Below are 20,143 nucleotides of genomic sequence, written 5' to 3'. Positions count from 1 at the left end.
AAACAATTTCATGCTCGTTAATTCAATAACCTAGAAGAATTACACTAATTCCTTGAAAACTACAAACTGCCAAAATTCAACTAAGATAAAATAGATCATCTCAATAGCCATATAGGCATTGAAGAAATTGAATGTATAATTTGATAGCTCCTGCAAACATTATCTCCAGAACAAAATGATTTCACTGGAGAATTCTACTAAACATTTAGAGAAGAATTAACATCAATTCTATGTAATCTCCTTCAGAACATAGAAGGGGAGGGAATATAACAATTCCCAACTCATGTTATAAGGCCAGTATTAACCTGATACCAAATAAGGCAAAGAAAATACAAAAATAAAACAAAAGACACCATAGAGACCAATATCCCTCATAAATATCACCACAAAAATCCTTGACAAAATATTAACAAACAGATTCAGAAATATCTAAAAAGAATTACACAATTATACATCATGACAAAGTAGATTTTATACTAAGAGTGCAAGGCTCGCTTAACATTTGCAAATCTATTGAGGTAATCCTCCATATCAACAAAATCCAGATCTCTAGAACTTTTAGGTAATCTATGAAGCAGTAAAAATTAGTCTGTCCTCAGATTTTACTTTTCCAATAGTAAATGTTGATAAAATCTCCTGTGTTTTAATGGCAAATAAAATGTGGTATATTCCTACTCTGAATTGTCTACAGAAAACACATTCTCATTCACATGTGCATTCACATACACACATCTTCCCTGGCACATAGATAATTGAAAAAAAGATACATTTTTTTAAAAAAGGTAATGCTTTTGGATAGTAGAATTATATGTGTGTTAAATTTTCAATATTTAAAATATATTTTCTATGATGGACCTGAATACATTTTTAGGTCAAGAAAAAAATAAATAATCTGAAGGGAGATACACGTATTGGTATTTATCCCAAGTAATTTCATTCATCTCTTTTTGGGTCTTGAAAATTACATCACATACCAATATAATCAATTCTACATAACAACAAACACTATTGTCACAGATAATTTCCCTCAAATTTATGACTCTAAAAGAAATTCTAAAGGACAATGTATGAGACAGTCAACTATTACAGCTTAAATACAGCTTTAATGCCTGACCACCAAGCCAGACTTAACCAGATTGTAAAATGAATTAACACTGACATATTGAAAAAAATGATAGAATTTCACGACAGTGAACTATTGTGGTCAAATCATAAGGGATTATCCTTTTACAATGTACCTTAAAAAACACCAACTTTCCATTATCACAAATTAGGTGCCTTCCATAGATAAATGCTATTATGAAAATACAAATGAAAAGTACATCTGTGGCCATTTTTATACTAATAGCTCAGCATTAATATAATGTCCAGGAATCGGATGTAATTACAGTGAGAGCCCCATGGCTTAGCTCTGCCACTGATTTCTTAAATAATCAATCTGAGAAGCTGAAATAGGGAGTCTGGGGGCATTTTTACCAAACAGAAAATTACATTTTCTTTAAAAATAACACATCAATTTATATTTTAAGTGGACAATAATGGATAAAGGATGCATTTGATGTCATAGCTTAGAATACCAGATGTCTTTTTTTCCAGGTTAATGTGTTATGTATTTTCAAACAATTTAAACTCCCTCCAAACAAAAATTGTAGATATGACTTTATTCTTTGAGTGAAGGAAAGTGTAGAGACTAAAAGAAAAGTAACTCTGAGAGTCTTTCTTTTGTGAATCCTACAGGAAACACATACACTCACACCCATACTCACACCTGTAGGATTCGAGTGTTAGCAGCATCTCCCTTTGTCCACAATAGAGAAAGAGCTAGAAGAGTTGGGAAAATAAAGTAAAAAGGGTCACTCACTTGAGAGAAAGAATCGGGGTTGTCACATACTTCGTTTACCTTCTCCTTCTGCTTTTAACTCATTTCTTCTACTCCACGGACCCTACACATACTCTAATTGATAACAATGGCATTAACATAGGCTAAAGCTCTTCTAAGTTCCCTGCTCTACCACAGGGGTGTAAAACCACAGACTCCCTTGCCAGCAGAATTCTAGTGAGATACTACCGATGAGAAACACCTGCATGAGACTTGTAAGAAAGAAGAAAAGGGAAAGCCATTACTCTTCAGCTTTAGACAGATCCTAGGCATTGGTAAATCGTAGAGATGAGGTTTCCCTTGTGGCATTTTGATGACGTCTTACATATCAGCCACTCTGATGCTGCAGGTATCTGAGAACTTTGGTAGTGGTTGTCTACAATTCTTTTATACTTTAGAATTTCCCGAGAGGCCTTTCTGTCCCTCATTACTTTAACCTTTCTACAGTTGTAAACCTTCTAACCCCATGTAATAATTTTCTTTCTACTCAACATACCTAGAGACTTTGTTTTCCTGACCAAAACTCTAACAGACTCTTCCATGGAGAAGTTATTGATAACCTCAAATAGTTTCTGGTTTGAGACGCGAATGAGCTTATTCCTTTCACCTCTTTTTTAAAATGTTCTTTTCTCTTAGGGAGCTAAATGGAATGAACAAATGAAACAACAGCTCACCCTGAATAAAATCATACCTTCAGCACTGTTTAGCATCATGGAATATCAAAGCCCCCATTATCACAGTTTGAATATGTAAATTATTAAATCAATCATTGCAAAACAGGAATACAATATGGTGAAGTGGCAAGTTGATAGGTGAATCATACAAAAATCAATAGTAACTGATGTGTTTGTTTAACAAAACAGCAATTTTTTATGGTTTGGTCTAAAAATAATATAAAATTGGAAATTATTTTCAATAGAAATGTGTTAGTACTGACAGTCTCCAAAAGAGGTTACATTCCCATTTTAAACAACAAAAAAATTAGCTGGGAAAATATGTGACTTTTTCACGTGAAAAACCATGTCAATGATATACATAACTCCAGCCTCACACACATATTCCCTGTGATTGCAGAAGCATTTCTCCTTCTCTGGCCTCCTCTAGCTCTTGATGACTTTGGATCCCTTACCTGCCTGCATGCTCAGTCTTGCCCTCAGTTCTAGAACAGCCCAGGCTTGATGTAAGATGTGCTCCTGTTACTTTCGTCACACCCTAGCACTCCTCTGCACTGATGCCACTCAGTACTTTACATTCTGAGCCAGTGACTAGTGTCCCACTGTGTTCTTAATTATTCCCCTCCAATAATCTGGAATGCTGTTACATGTTGAGGTCCTGCCACTTGTGTGCAGACCCAGAATCTGTGTGATCAGGCTTATGGTTATTGACACCCTGGGTCCCCTGTCACTTTGCTCTATCAAGACACCTTTTCCTTCATTTTGGATCCCATGGTGTTGATGGTTGTCCCATGGTGTTGCCCCAAATTATTTGAGGTTGTCCCATGATGTTGACTAAGTATTACTCTAGCATTGTGCACAGTTCCTACCAAACTTTGTAAATATTCAACGAAGAATAAATTTTAAAAATCACAGATTGTTCAGAGCAGGCCTAACTTAGTGGGAACCTAGCTAGGAACCTTGAAATAGCTAGAAAATTTACCTAGCGATTAAGGTCATGAAGATTTTGATTGAGATTATTTTTTCCACGAAAAATTTTAGACTTTGGCAGACCATCTGGAGAAGGTAGGTGTGGTTTTCATCCACATGCTGACACTTGCTCATCACACCCTAGCCCACCTTGCAGTTTGCAGACAAGAGGAAAGAAATGGAGGGGAACCACCTTCCTTTATCAAACAACTAGACTTGGAAGTTACATCTATATCACGTCTGCCCACTGCCCATTGTCAGATGACCACTCTTATCTTCTAGGGAGTGTTGTGCAGCAATGTCATGTGCTGGGGACTTTCAAGAAATTAGAAGGAGGCAGGAATACATTAGAAGGCATTGTAAAAGTTAAGGAAGCAAATGATGATGGTTTAACTAGTACTTCTCCATCATTAAAGACATAGTTCTTAATCTCTTAAAAATTATTGAAGACATTAAAAAGACCTCTGGTTATGGAGACCATATCTATTAATCTTTACCATATTAGAAACACAAAGTGAGAAAATTTTAAAACACAAGAATGCAGAAACACATACTCTATTAATCTTCAGAGTGATAATATTACCACATGTTATATAGCTTCTGGAAAACTCAGCTGAATATTTGGGAGAGAATAGGAGTATGATGAGCAAATACTATTTTAATATTATTATGAAAATGGTTTTGACATCAAGGATGCTCTGAAAAGGTCTCTGGGACACCCAGGGATCTCTGGATTACAAGTTGAGAGAACCACTGGCCTAAAGGCTAAGGTCCTATCATTGGATATGGCAAAAAGAAATACATTTAGAGACTTTAAGGGATTAGAAATAACAGGATTTGATGACATCTTTCAATAAGACATAATTTACAAACACAAGCTTCCTTCAACATTAGTTAGCTTGTCATTGTTTTGAAGCTAGCATTTAAGGTGCACTATACTATGTGCTTAATACATGATTTCATTTAAACCTTACTGAAACATTACGACGTGGTGCTGTTAAGGTTTTCCACAGCCAATGTGTATGATGAACCTCGTGCAACTGGTGTAGCAAAATATGTAAAATTTTCTGCCTAGCAACAACCAGAGTTCTTCTAAGACATGTAAAGTTTTAAATAAAAGCTTCTGGCCTATGCCTTAGAAAAGACCCTGTGCCTCCAGGGAAGTCGTCTTCAAAATAAGTTTCTGATCTCTGTTGCTACAGAGACCTGACTTCACTATTTCTCTTGGTTCTGATTCTGACACTGTTCCTGCTCTAGTTATTCAATATTGCTTACTGCTCAACTCCTGTTCCATCTGTTTCTCCTGACTCTATCTTTAACCTGGATTCCATTCTTATTACTCAGCTAAACTTAGTTTCTCAACACCTGTTCCAACTTTCCTCCCGTTGTTACCACACTCTTCTGTTATGTGAACTGATTTTCCTATATTCCAATTGGCAATCTGGTCCAACTACCCTCAGATATTCTGAAAATTTCTCTAGGCATTATTTGCAAGGAGACACCACAGTCATCCTCTGCTCATGGTCAGCCCAGAGTTAACCCTTTGGTTTTGGCATTAGCCCTTCTGGGTCTGACAGTGGAAGTGTAATCCTGCAGGAAGGGAAAGTGGGGCAAGGCCGAGGGCATAAATGTGTATTTCAAGTGAGAAAAAAAAAATTACTTATTTGGAACTCTAGCAATGGCCAATAAAGTATTTGAGGTTTTTGTTTGCTTGTTTTATTTCTATCTTTCCACCAAGATACAATACCTATAGTGATATGTTATAATTATGAAGTGTATTATGAAGATTAGATAGTGCTGAATGTTTAAAGTGATAGGGTAAGGTGAAAAAACCTTCCCAAAGCAGTGTCCTTACACAGCAAGTTAAGGAAACTAGCCATTTCATTAAGATTGCCACAGGGAAGAGGTTATTTAGAGTACTGCGTTTGTTTTCGCAACAGAAAATGTGCAGGGGTCTTTAAAATACAGTAACCAAAATATAATTATCACAATTTTAAAAAATGAACAATAATTCAAGAACTAAATATCAAGTTAGTGTTTGCATTTCTCTGATTATTATCTTATAAATGATTCATTTTCTGGTTTACATTTTGTTTGAATGAGGAGCCAGGTATATACATTGCAATTGTTTAATGTATTTCTTAAGTCTCTTTAAATCTATAGATTCTACCTGTGTGTTTTTTTTCCTCCCCTTACACTAATTTGTTGAAAAAACCACGTAGTTTTCTCATAGAATTTCTCATAGTCTAGATTTTGCTGATTGCATCTTGTAGGGTTCCTTGTATTTTCTGTGTATTAACTGTTAAACCTAAATGAATTATCATGGCCAAGAAACATAAAAAAAGCTCATCATCACTTATCATTAAGGAAATGCAAATCAAAACCACAATGAGATACCATCTCACACCAGTCAGAAAGACGATTATTAAAAAGTGAGGAAACAATAGATGTTGGCAAGGCTGTGGAGAAATAGAAACACTTTTACACTGCAGGTGGGAGTAAATTCGTTCAACTATTGTGGAAGACAGTGTGGCAATTCTTCAAGGATCTAGAACCAGAAATACCATTCGACTCAGCAATCCCATTACTGGATATATACCCAAAGGATTATAAACCATTTTACTATAAAGACACATGCACACGTATGTTTATTGCAGCACTATTTACAATAGCAAAGACTTGGAACCAACCCAAATGCCTGTCAATGATAGACTGGATAAAGGAAATATGGCACATATACACCATGGAATATTATGTGACCATAAAAAAGAATGAGTTCATGTCCTTGGCAGGGACATGGATAAAGCTGGAAGCCATCATTCTCAGCAAACTAACACAGAAACAGAAAACCAAACATTGCATTTTCTCACTCATAAGTGGGAATTGAACAATGAGAACACATGGACTCAGGGAGGGGAACAACATACACCGGGGCCCGTTGGGAGGTAAGGGGGCAAGTGGAGGGATAGCATTAGGACAAATACCGAAGGCATGCGGGGCTTAAAACCTAGATGACAGGTTGATAGGTGCAGCAAACCACCATGGCACATGAATACCCCTGTAACAAATCTGCACATTCTGCACATGTATCTTGGAATTTAAAGTAAAATAAAAAATAAATGCATTATCAGACCACTTCAGAGGTGGTGGTGTGTCCTTTCTCAGGAGTTATGTAATATCTGATTACAACTCCTTTTATATTCTTAGCTATTGATGGTCATTTTCTAGATCCATTAATTCATTCAGAATTGCAAAATGAAAATACCCTAATTTTAAAAACATTTCCTAGTTTATCAGCTGGAGCAATTCCACAAAGGGAAGTTTCCCTTATGATGTAATTGCCTGTCTTGAGGAATAGCTAATTACAGAGAGGCAGGATAAATGCTAGCTTCTCTTACTCCCTTTGGCCAATGAGAGCCTATTCATGTTGCCATCTGAGCCCTTTTTACTTGACTTTAGCAGTAGCCTTGGACAGCTTTTTTGCTTTCTTACATAAAAGTAATTTCCAGGCTTATCTCGGAATTTTCCTACCTTAGATTTGTAGGCATCCATTTCTCAAAGGATTTCAGGCTCCATGTGGAAATAATTCATATTGCTGACCACAATGTGAACACTGGGGATGCCCAGAGCTACTGAATCGATCATTGTTTCTAGGCTTTTTAGCAAACAGACAAGAAATATGTTTTTGGTTTGTTTCTTTTAAATATAAAGACATCCTGAACTCATACTGCTACTTTTAATTCAAATTTAGTGCTATTGATTATTTATTCAACCTGTTAATTCTACATCTTTATCTTCTTTTCTCTTTTTAAGACATGTTTCTAAGTTTTTTTTTCCCCTTACTGGAGAACTATAGTCAAATCATTGCATTCTTATGCCATCCTAAATAGTTTTGTATGGTTATGCCATTGAGTGATATAAATTTAGATTTATTTATTTATTTTTGCTCTTGAATTTCAAGAAGTGTTTTTAAATTAATTGTCATCATTATTTAAAATATTTACATGTTTTCAAAGTAAAATTGACAAACAAATATGTTAAAGGACGTCAAACTTGTATTTCTGCTCTTCACACTTTTATTTCCTCATTTCCACCTGTCCTCTCCACCTTTTTCTCCCTATCCTCCAAGTGACCATATAACTTTGATCTACATGGAGACATTTTCAAAAGTGAAAGGGGGTTCTATTAATAACTGCACTTAGAAAAGAAGAATAAACTGGAACTTTTCCAGGCAAATCTGGCATACATGTCATTTCTGTCTTGAAAATATTATTTAAAAATTTAGTCTTTTTACTTAAAATATATAGGCTAATACATACACATTAGATGAAACCACATCAAATTGCAGATATTTCACTGCCTTTTAACCTAAAAAAACAGCAATTTCACGCATTCGACATAAATATTCATGTCTCTTCTAGATAAATGGTGGCACACTCTACTGACTTTCCCCCACTTTACTTTTTCATTGAAATATATGCTAGAGATATTCCATAGTGGTAGATAAGCAGAGTCTCCATTTCTTTTACAGCTGCAGAGTCTACCTTGTATAGTTGGATCATTGTTTATTCAGGCAGTGGCTGTTAATGAAATTAGTTTTGTTTCTATATTTTTGGTTTTAAAAGTAGTAATGCAATCAATAGCCTTGTACATAATGTCTTTTCATGTTTTTGCCAATGTCAGTTTTGGGACAGATTCCTAGAAAGGAAATTGCTGAGTCAAACGACAACGTGTATGTGACTTTTCAAGAGGGGGCCAAATTCTTCTCCATAGGAGTTGTCCTTTTTGCCTTCCCAGTAGCAATGTGTGAGAGGCTTACACACAGCCTTTTGCTATTTATCAGTTTGATATTTGCCATGAATTTTCATTTTCCTGTGACATTGTACATGCTATGTTCTTCTGTAGAATACCTTCAATGTTTTTCTATACATAACAAACTTCCCCTCATGTGGGCTCCCAAGATATCTTTGGGGTGCTCCCCATCAAGCACGGCCTGACTAAGGATACATACATCAGATTTGTATTGATATGCAATATATTTGGGCACAAATCCTTTTCTGGAGCTTTGTGGAATAATTTGTACTGGAGTCCCCACTCCCTGTTCTCTCCTGCCAGATCATTCTTTAAGATCGTGATCAAATGTTGCTGCTCCTATGAAGCCTTTTCTAACTCTCTTCTCTGTCTACAGCATTTACAGGTACTTTTATTGTGAGGATAATCACACTGTGGTTGCTAGTGCTCAGCCAATTCTTTAGCACAAATAAAGATATATTTCTGAAAGAGTACTGCAGACAAGGTATCATTAACTGATGGAAGACTTTGACATTTACAGTGAAGAGTTTTTGATCTAGAGAGCAATGGGGATCCACTGGAATTTTTTTCTTTTATATGTTTCTGTATATATGTTTTTGTCAGATTGAAAGAACAAATTACACTTGAGGTTGTATTTACATTTATGGCTGAATAAATAATATTTGTCATTTTTCTTATTTCTATTTTTTCACCCACTGTTATACTGTTGCTTTTATTATATTAATTTCCAAAGTACATTACAGAGCATATGATCTTTCAAGGTTTTGTTCCACATGTGTTATGCATATTAACTGCTCATATCTATTAAAAATACTCATAAATTGAATCATATTACAAATAAGTGCTATATCCTTAACTGAGCAATATACACACATACACATTCCTGATAGGTGATAGAAAGGCAAGAAGTTCTGAGAAATTTTAAGATTGTGATCAATATCACTTGGATGGTATAGCAGGAGTGGCAGAGAGAGGAATGTTGCCTAAGTTCTTCGCTTACTGGCCCCTTGTAGTTAGGCAGGATCCTGTCACCAGTGCTGGCCAATGAGTAGAAGTGTGGTGTGCCATTTCTGGAGTAAGGGAAATGTATGTGCAATTTCTAATTTCTTTTTTCTCTTCCATTGACACTGAGGAGGCACCACGACCCACTGCACATTTGTAACACAGTAAGAGCTCTGTTTTTCCGTTTGCATCTCTGAGTGACTACATGGAACAAAATTACCTACTGATGTGCCTGGGATATGGAACAAGGGTAACAATAAACTTTTATCATATTAAGTCACTGGAGTTTTAGGGTCATTTGTCACTGAATACAAACTAATACACTTGGTTTATGGAGAAAAGAACTAAGCTATAAAATTTAAATACTTGGAAGATTAGTGAACACACCTTTATTATTTTTTAATTTAAGTCAATGGTGATAATGTAATAGAACTTAAAATACCTTCGAAATGTTTACTTTGAATAATGGAAGTAAAGTGAATGCTTGGGACAGAAGTGAATAAGCAGTGATAGACAAGACTGAGGTCAATGATGATCCAGGTAACATCAGTCTGCCTGCTTGTTTATGTATCATTTCCTGTGTGACTAACACTGTTGGACTCTGGGGTTGCAAAGATAAACAGAGTAGACAATATCCCTGCCCTAAAGAAGATTTTAGCCCAGAGAAAGACAACTAATTAAAAAGTGAATAAATTAGATAAATAATCACAGATTTTTGAAAAGTGTTAACAAAGAAATTGGGGGGAGGGGTGTTGTAAAAGAAAATAATGGAGGTGATTCAGGGGGTTGAGGACCATACTTAAATGAAGTGGTCAGGAAGAAAACCTTTCTAAGGAGGTAATATTTAAACAGAGGCACAAAGGGTGAAAAGAATCCAGGAATTCAAAGAGTATTCACAGCAGAGAAAGAGCATACAGTCCCTGAGGTGGGAGATGAAGGATGGCTGGCACATTTTTAGCAAAGGAGAGATGACAGGAAATTATATTTTCAAGGTAGGTAGAAGCCAGGCTTTGTAAACCAGAGTAAGAAGTTCAGATCTGATTTTAAATATGACATCAAGAGTTTTCTATTTTATTCTAAGTGAAGTTGGGATGTGACATGATCTAAATATGGTTTTTAAAAAATGCTTTGCTCTGTGAAGAAAGTATAGGAGGACACCATGGGTGGACACTGGGAGAGCAGTTGATTGGCTCCAGGTGATGACTTGGACAGGGGAGGCCAGCGTGGGTATGGAGTGGAGTGGAAGGATTTAGAATATATTTTGAGGATAAAGCTGTCAGAACTTGCTGATGGATTGGATGCAGAGAATGAGGAGAAGGGAAAAACCAAGGATAATTCCCAGCTTTCTGGCATAGATCGCTGAGTGGATAGTGATGACAATAATTGAAATGGGTACGAGGAGGAGGAGGAAGTTGGAAGATAAATCAAAAGCTTCCCTTTGGGTCAGGCATGGTGGCTCATGCCTGTAATCCTAGCATTTCAGGAGGCCAAGGCAGGAGAATTATTTGAGCCCAGCAGTTGGAGACAAGCCTCGACAACATAGTGATAATTGGTTTCTACTTTAAAAGGGAGGGAAAAAAAAGCCAGATGTGGTGATGTGTGACTGTAGTCCTAACTATTTGGGAGGCTGAGGTGCAAAGATGGCTGGAGCCTGGAAGTTCGAGGTTGCAGTGAGCTATGATTGCACCACTGCACTCCAGCCTAAGTGACAGAGAGAGACCCTGGCTCTTAAAAATAAAATAAAATAAAATAAAATAAAATAAAGCTCTTTGAATGTGTGAAGTTCGAGAGACCTTTGGGATAACTAATATCAACTGGAGAGCTGACTATACGGGTTTAATTCAGAGAAAAGATTTGAACCGGAAATACAAACTTGGAAACTCTCTTCATGTAGGTAATATGTAAACAGATACTACCGACATGAGAACAGATGAAGTGGTCTGGGGAGAAAGTGAAGGTAGAGAGCAGAAGAGTGGACAAAGAATCTTATTTGCGTTATGAAGGTTCCTATTATATGAAGTAGAATATTTCAGAAGACATCTGAATCCACATATTAAGTAATAACTTATGATAAAGTTGGATTGTATTAACAAAATATTACTACTGGCAAAGGAACAAGCAAAAATGTGAGAAGGAAATGTATATTTTAAATAACAATCAATGATGGAAAAATAGAAAGCTCTAAAAAGTTGGAAGCCTTTTTGCTTTGCTTTAATAAGACTAACTAGCTTAAATATGTTTCATATTTTCAAGCGAGTTAGTGTGAGGAAGGCTGGCATCATTGCTTTCTGGATGTTTGTTTGAAATCTATAATGCTGCAGAATCCATTTCATCACACACATAAAAATGACTAAGATGGAGAAAAAAATTCTCAGTGTATCTTGATATTCCTTAAATATTAAGGTGTGCTTGAGACAGGAGCCCAGTGATGAAAAATTTATAGTACTAGAAGTATAATTCTATTATCATGATAGTTTATGACTACCTGTATAGTCAGATTAAAGGTAGCTTTAGAACAATGGATAGGTTTTTCAATTGCAGAATCAAGGTTGCAATTTTATAGCATATAAGCTCTCAAATCTCTAGGGGGAAATGTAGAAAAATAAAAACTTACTGAAGTAAGGCAATGTGCATTCTACATTATTATGGCAACAAATCGATAATGGTATTACAATAAAATCTGGTGTAATCACATTTTCCTTCTTCGTATTGCAGTATTAATCTCTGTCTCATGGGAGACGAGATGAATCACAAGACGTATAATGGAATGCAGAATATTTTGCTTGTTACAGTCAAAGTAGTGGGACCAGTAATTACTGAAAGTTTTTTTTAAATTACTTCACAAATGCTTGTTGCCCTTTTCAGCCTTTTCAATAGCTTAAGTAGCCACGCCTCAGAGCTATTAATATTATGCATTTTAATTTTTTTTTTCTTTATCCCTTCCTTGGACCCAACTACTAGCAAAAAGACTTGGAGCATTTGGGAATGGCCTTGACACTGAAGTCAGCAGGTAAAATCTGCTACTGCCCGAGCACCAGGCCAAGGGGCCAAAAATGGGCTGGAGATTACCCTCTTGTTATCTCAGTAAAAGTGTGGCCAAGGAGAAGGACACACCACTAGTTTTCCTAGTCTGAGTTTTTCTGCGATCAGGAAAGTATCCATTAATTTACAGAGAAACAAAAGGCTTTTGTCAAAAATCAAATGCAGGCCATGTGCAGTGGCTCATGCCTATAATCCCAGCACTTTGGGAGGCTGAGGTGGGCGGATAGCTTGAGGTTAGGAGTTTGAAACCGGCCTGGCCAACATGGGAAAACCCCGTCTCTACTAAAAATACAAAAAATCAGCTGGGCATGGTGGGGGGCATCTGTAGTCCCAGTTACTCAGAAGGTTGAGGCAGGAGAATTGCTTGGGAACTTGGGTGGTGGAGGTTGCAGTGAGCCAAGATTGTGCCACTGCACTCCAGCCTAGATGACAGAATGAGATTCCGGAAAAAATTTTTTTTAATGAAGTTAAGGTTTTATTATCATACCTTTCCACTTCGTTGAATAAATGCAGTAGCTCTTGTATGATTTTAAATTTATCATTTTCTATACAATCTATAGCATGACTTTCTAATTTTCTCTTAATTTTTTAACTGCAATTTGTGGCTCTAAATATGCAAAGATATCTATGAACAAACATTCTAGCAGAAACAAATATAAAAGGAACATATATTTTCACTACATACATATTTATTAAGGCCATATTATGACCCCTTGTTTGAAAACATATTACTAAAATGTAGTTTCATAATCATATAGGTAGACTCTTTATATTGTAATCAGCACAAATATTCACTAAGGAGAAACATGCAAAGTATTTTTCCAAATACATATTTCAGTTGAGAACCAGACCTTGAGAACTAGAGATACCCTGATAAGCATTCAAGAAATAGCCAATCCTACCAACCGTTTTGTGATTCTAGAAAAGAGTAGCGAATATCTGGACCATTTGGAATGTCTACAATATCTGGAGAGAATCCAAATTGCCAAATGATATCAAATAATCATATGAATAATATCTTATTTCTGGAAGCAATCAAATGAGACCCATGTGAGCAGTTAGGATAATATCCACTTTAAGCCTTCTGCAAACAATTTCTGTAATCTTTCCTAAACCTGCTTTTACAGCACTCATTAGTATTCTTTTGCTGTCCGGCACTTGGTGCCTCTGTGATAGATATTAAATATCTTAAGGGAGGCAGGGCCCACTAGTATGTCACAAGATGATGCTGTGGCTCGTGCAAGCCAAAGCTCCATGGAGAAGCGGATGGCAAAACCTCAGAAGAGTGACAGGTCACAGCTGTTGGCCCTCAGATAGATGCTGAGTGAATCAAGGCCTAGTGTAAGTCTTTTTGTTCCCAATCAAACATGTGGACCACACAATCCTCAAGGTAACCAAGTTGGATTCTCAACATGCTATTCCTAACTCCAAATGGGAGTCTCAAATTATCAATGCCTTGCACATTTTAGATGCTTAGGTTGTATAATATTGATGTAAGTATATTGGGTAACTGCAGACAATGCTTGCGTAAAGGAATATTTTGCATCTATCTACTCAGCAAATGTATTTGTTATTTGGTTATTGTGCCTCTACCATACCACAATGTCTCATTCCCAAATTACCGAACATTCAATTGCTCTCCTGGGTCTTTTGGTTTCAAAACCTTGTGGAAGAGAACTATAACTGCTTGCTTAAATCCTTGTCATCAGATGGAAAAGGTAGAATAAACTGCATTTTATAATAAAACCCTAGGAAAGTTTTGGAAACTCTCAGCATATTAATAAGGAAGCTTTATTGCTGGCCTAATGGGGAAAAAAATTAGTAGTTTATCTGAAGGTATAAAGTCAAGATCCCTAACAATTTTTCTTTTCTTTCCTGAAGCAGGTCTCTAAATTTTAACTTTTAATTTACTTTTCATTTAGTACAGGATATTCTCAGTGAGATGTACCATTGTATGTGTGCCTTTGATATCTAGAAAACGCTACATGAGCTATGTACATGTGAAAAGTTAATATTCAAGGTGTTTTGATAGTGGTAAAGCATCAAAGCAATTGTACGACTTGAGATGCAACTTGTCACTCTTGCAATAAATCAAACCTTTTAAAGTATATTAATAAAGCAATGACTTTGTACACTAAAAATAAATTGGATATTGATAATTTTTATATGATATTATATATAATAAATTGCATGTTATGTAGAGAATTTTTTTTTAAAGATGGTAAGGCAAACTTTAATCTTGTGGGGGCTGGCCGGGCGTGGTGGCTCACGCCTGTAATCCCAGCACTTTGGGAGGCCGAGGTGGGCGGATCACAAGGTCAGGAGATCGAGACCACGGTGAAACCCCGTCTCTACTAAAAATACAAAAAATTAGCCGGGCACGGTTGTGGGCGCCTGTAGTCCCAGCTACTCGGGAGGCTGAGGCAGGAGAATGGCGTGAACCCGGGAGGCGGAGCTTGCAGTGAGCCGAGATTGCGCCACTGCACTCCAGCCTGGGCGACAGAGCGAGACTCCGTCTCAAAAAAAAAAAAAAAAAAAAAAAAAATCTTGTGGGGGCCATAGTGATAGGTAAAAGGATCACTGCAATGGGGTCTTGCGGTGGAGGAGGGAGATTGGACTCAACTCCCTGTGTAAAGCAATTGTGAAGCTTTAGCTTACAAGTGAGGTTGTTTTCTTTGTGAATGGGTTAGAATGACCAGTTTGATCAATACATATGTCACAATCAACTGTAAATGTCACAAGTCATTAATTACGATGGTAGACAAAGTACAAAAATGTGTAGAAGATTGTGTTTAGAATAAATTAGAGTTGATTCAAAGTTATCTTCATATTAACATCTCCCTCACTTGTCCTGGAATATGCTTCCCAGACTGTGAGAGAGGGGAGTTAAAGGAACTGGACAAGAGAGCATGACACACACATGAGCTCCATTCCCAGTTCCAGCACAAGGTATGATATTGTAGTATAATCAGAAATGTGTATATTGTCTTCATCCTCAGTTTCTAACACAGACTTCTCAAAACCCTTGCGGCTTCTTCAGTGATAGGAGTATCTTTGGTCATAATATTTGGTTTTAGCTCTCGGTTCCTGACACAAGAGTTTATAAGACTCTTGGAATCTCCAGAATGATGAGTATTTTTTTTGTGTTAAGGAGACGACTGTTGGTCCCTCGATAGCTTCAGGAGGGGGACTGGTCCTCAGAACGACCAAGGCATGGTTAGAGGATTAGAATTTCCAGCCCCACCCCCAGACCTTCAGAGATTGAATCAATAACCAATGGCAAGTGAGTGATTTAATCATTCATGCTTACAAAATAAAACTTCCATTAAAATCCCTAAACTCTGAGGTTCGGAGAGTGGTTGGTTTGGTGAGTAAACTGGAATGCTGGGAGGCGGCATGCCAAGAGAGGGCATGGAAACTCTGGGCTTCTTTCTCCTACACCTTGTCCTATGCATCTTTTTTATTTGGCTGTTACTGAATTGCATTCATTATAATAAGCCAGCAATAGTAAATCAACTGTTTCTCTGAGTTCGATGAGCCATTCTTGCAAATTATTGAAACTGAGGAGAGTGTTATGGAAATCCCTGTCTTTGTAACCAAGTGGGACAGAAGTGTGGGAACCCTCGGCACCCAAGACTTGTGGCTGACTTTCAAGTGGAGGCAGTCTTGTGGAACTGAGCCCTTAACTCCTGCGATCTGATGCTAACTACAGGTATTTTGTTAAGAAGGAATTAAATTAGGATGTCCAACTGGTATCCAGACAATTGCAGACTTGATTGTTGGTGTGAGGAAAACCCCCACAAATGTGGTGTCAGAAGTGCTGATAGTAAAATTATAAGGAGATGGGGTGAGGGTGGTGGGGGTGTCTTCAGGGACTATAGGAATTTAATCAACTTGAACAATCCATCTGTTTTACAGCCTCCTGTCTTGCAGCCTTCTTTTTCCCTAAACCCTGTGTGGAGTGTAGTCACCTAGTTGGCTGGAACCAGTTCCTGACAGACCCCAGCAACTTACAAATGAACCTGTGCGAGCTTTACTCATTATCATGCTAAAGTCCCCACCTTGGAAGGAGCTATAGCTCTATTACCGTAACCTGTGAGCTACGTGCTGGCGTAGTGGCTCACCGAGTCTGCACCACCCGGACCCCTCCTCTACATGTAACAACACGCCCTCACCCCTCTCCATGGCCCCTTGACACCCACCTATCATTTTCCCTTGAGGCAACACTGTTTTGGAAAATACTCCAGGGTCCCCCTTAGTTGTGACAAATAACAAAACGCCTATTGATCAAAACCTGCCTTCTTATGGAGCCATTTGTCACTTGCCAGCGGAATGAACCCAGTTTTTTTCAGGTAACAAATCCAGATTATAGTCTTACAGTCGTATGAAGTAAAAAGTTGTGAAAACTACTGGGTTTAAACAAAATGAGAAATAGTGTAATATAACCAGGATAATAATATAATGTATCAAACAAACTGGGATACTTCTGAGAATAAAGGTGTATCTGTTTTTAATTATACCTGGTCATAAATGGTTGAATACTGAGTTATGAAGTTAAAAAAAAAATAACAAGGTTCAAGTCACAATTATTTTGTTTATTAGCCATATGACATTGGGAAAGTTACTCTCTTCGCCTATTTTCTGTGGGTAAAATGGGCTTACTAATTGCTACCTCATAAAAGCACTGTGCCTGTCAGGCTCCAAGTAGGAGACAGAAATTCTGCAGTTATTTGAACAAAGTAAGTTTAATATAAAGAATTATTAACTTCTATAGAGGACTGGGGGTGACAGAGGATTAGCTGGTAAGCAGTAAGGGGAGCTACAGAAGGCAGCAGTGGCAGTTAATGAGGAACAGCCATCTCCTTAGGGCTGAGCTAGACCACCCATGGAAAAGCTAGTGGAATTAGCTTGCTGCAAGGTGGCTCAAGAAGATGCCAAGGGATGCTATCCATAGGGAGATGTTTTATCAGTAACACTTGGCTATGAAGTTATCTGATGGGGTGTTGGGGAAAACTTCTGGCCACCAGGGCTGCTAGCTGCTATGTGTCCTAGAAGGCAGAGCTGGAAAAGACGCCTTCAGGGCAGGTGCCCAACCAGAGGAGCACACCAGACCCAGGAGAGAAACACTCCTTCCTCCTTCACTGTCCCGACAAACAGTGTCTGCCAGCAAAGCTTAATCTTGTGCCTTTGTGCAGAGACAGAAATATTTAAATGGTTCAGCTCTAATTTTGCAGAACAAGGAATTAAGAATAGATTTGGAGCTGAGTGGCAATAAATTGATAAATAGGACAAGCACATTAGTCATAGAAAGTATTGTATTGAACACATGTAAGATGCTAACATTTAACATGTTTAGTATAGTGCTTAGAATACGGTAAATGGTATATAAATTCATGCATCGCATACTGTTATTATATGTTCTATATATGCCACTCTATTATAGATGAGGGTAGGGCTTGAATTAATGACTCTAAGAGATGTAAGACAATCGGTATTCAGAAGAATGGGGCAGTATATATTGTCTGGAGAGCTAAAAAGAAATGAAAACAAGGATACTAACTACTATAGTTAAGGGAGCATTCTGATCTGTGATCATTTTTTTAAAACAGAAGGGTAAGCCCCTGTCTAAGTACTTTTGCTTTGCTATAAAGGAATACCTGAGGCTGGGTTATTTATAAGGAAAAAAGGTTTATTTGGCTTATGGTTCTGCAGGGTGTACAAGAAGCATGGTGCTAGCATCTGTTTCTGATGAGGGCTTCAGGGAGCGTCCACTCATGGTACAGGGTGAAGGGGAGCAGGAATCCCATGGCAAGAGACGAAGGAAGAGAGAGAGGAAAGGGTGCCAGGCTCTTTTTAAAAATCAGTGCTCATGGGAACTATTAGAGAGATAGTACACTCATTACCACAAGGATGGCACCAAGCCTTTCACGAGGGATCCACCCCCGTGACCCAAATACCTCCCACCAGGCCCACCTCCAACACTGCAGATTAAATTTCAACATAAGATTTGAAGAGGAAAAACACCCAAACTATATCAGCCCCTGAAATAGCAGCAACACTGTTTTGCTAGAGCTCTAGTATGGAAAATTTCAAGCTTAGAGTTTTTCATGTTCAGAAAAAACAAATATTTTAATTAATAAAAATATTGTCCCATTGAAGCTTCATCACCTTCCTTTTGTATCGAGGAAGTATGTATTATCTTCTTATTAATCCTCAATGCTCTTGGGAGGCAAGAGAATAGAATTATTCTTTCCATTTTCTATTGCCTTCACTCCTAACAGGTGGTTTAATATCATGTTATTAAAGCCAGGTTCCCTTCCTTTCATTTTTCTTATTGCTAGCTACAAGACTGGCAATTTTTGACCGTGAATCATAATATTTTGTTAATTTGGTATATGGCTTTTTATGCTATTTCATACCCGTCATAGTGTGTTTCAGCCTCTCAGATCACTCATTTAATGGTTAAACATTAGGGTTTTATATTTATTCCATTTACAAATCTCCACCTGTGTTCCTTACCGTTCTCTAAATCCCGTCTTCATTCACTGTAGTAGTTGACTCCCACATAATGTTTGTTTAATGTTTCTCCCCAGAATTAGTCTTTTATGTGAAGTTGCATGTCTCGACCTCTCATTAGATTAGATTTACAGCCTCCCACACTTTTTTCTCTTAATGATTTCTTTTAAACTTTATCTGTTTCCTAAAATGTGCTGTGAAGTATTCATAATGACTACTTTAGATCAAATATATCAATAGCCTATTCTTTTTATTCTAGAAAATGTATTTTCTTGGATATCACACTTATATATTAATAAAATAAAATTTGAGAGCCTCTCTCTGTAATTTTCTTGAACCATGAGGATGATCTTCAAATCTCTGTCAATAGCTCAATTCACATTTCTATGAATAGTAATTTGTGTGTGTATGTGTTTTAAGTATTTTTATCATATCAATGAAAATATTTTAAAAATGAGATTAAAAGTCTGGAGCTAGTAGTTCAGGGCAAATGAGATGTCAACTAAATTTACTTTTTCCTAAAAAATACTGTTTTATTACATTTCTGTATTGTCTGAAATGTTTATTAAATATAGTCTTACGAGGGAAAATAGTGGATTTGAGAAAGAGTTTGTCATTTCATATTTTACTTTGTTATAACTCTTTTATTTATTGTTGTTTTTAAAAATGTCCTGAGGGGAAAGTAATAGCTAATAGTAAATATTAAACCAATTCTAGGTCTGTACACCAGAACCTTGTGGTGCATAATTTAAAACATTTTCATAATTTCCACAGCGTTTTTTAAAGGTGCTTGGTCTTAACCACTCTTCTGGAATATAAGGAATCCCCTCTCCTTGAGGGAGCTTTAGACCCAGCCACATTTGTGTACTGATCGTCCCGGGATCAATGATCTTGCTTCCACTGCTCTTTGCTTTTGTTGTTCTCTGAAAACTCTTTCCACACCCTTTGGCTAACTCCTCAACTCCTCAATTCCTAATTATACTTACAGTTTAGCTAAAATCTTCTTATTTCCTTGAAACAGCCTCTGCTCTCCCCAGCAGACCATCTCTTAAATTCTTATATAGCTTATTATTCTTCTTGTTGGTTTTAGTCATTTTACAGATGACATTTATTGCTTTGTACTCTTATATGCTTAAGTGTCACTTCAAGAGATAATAGATATATACACTTTAATGGCCCAAATACAAATGGTAAGTTCATAACATTTATTATGGTTCATGGTAGCTCTTCAATAGCTATGTCTTGATTA

General features: G+C 37.0%; 1 long non-coding RNA gene across 4 annotated transcripts in view; it reads right to left on the bottom strand.

The window, feature by feature from the left end:
- LOC135966564 (uncharacterized) overlaps positions 1–20,143 on the bottom strand; it is a 182,934-nt gene that overhangs the window by 148,059 nt on the left and 14,732 nt on the right. The gene's annotated exons all lie outside the window — the stretch shown is intronic.

The sequence above is a fragment of the Macaca fascicularis genome, chromosome 12 (genome assembly GCF_037993035.2).
Source record: "Macaca fascicularis isolate 582-1 chromosome 12, T2T-MFA8v1.1".
Taxonomy (NCBI): domain Eukaryota; kingdom Metazoa; phylum Chordata; class Mammalia; order Primates; family Cercopithecidae; genus Macaca; species Macaca fascicularis.
The sequence above is the reverse complement of the archived record's forward strand: the minus strand, read 5'-3'. Positions and strand labels throughout refer to the sequence as shown.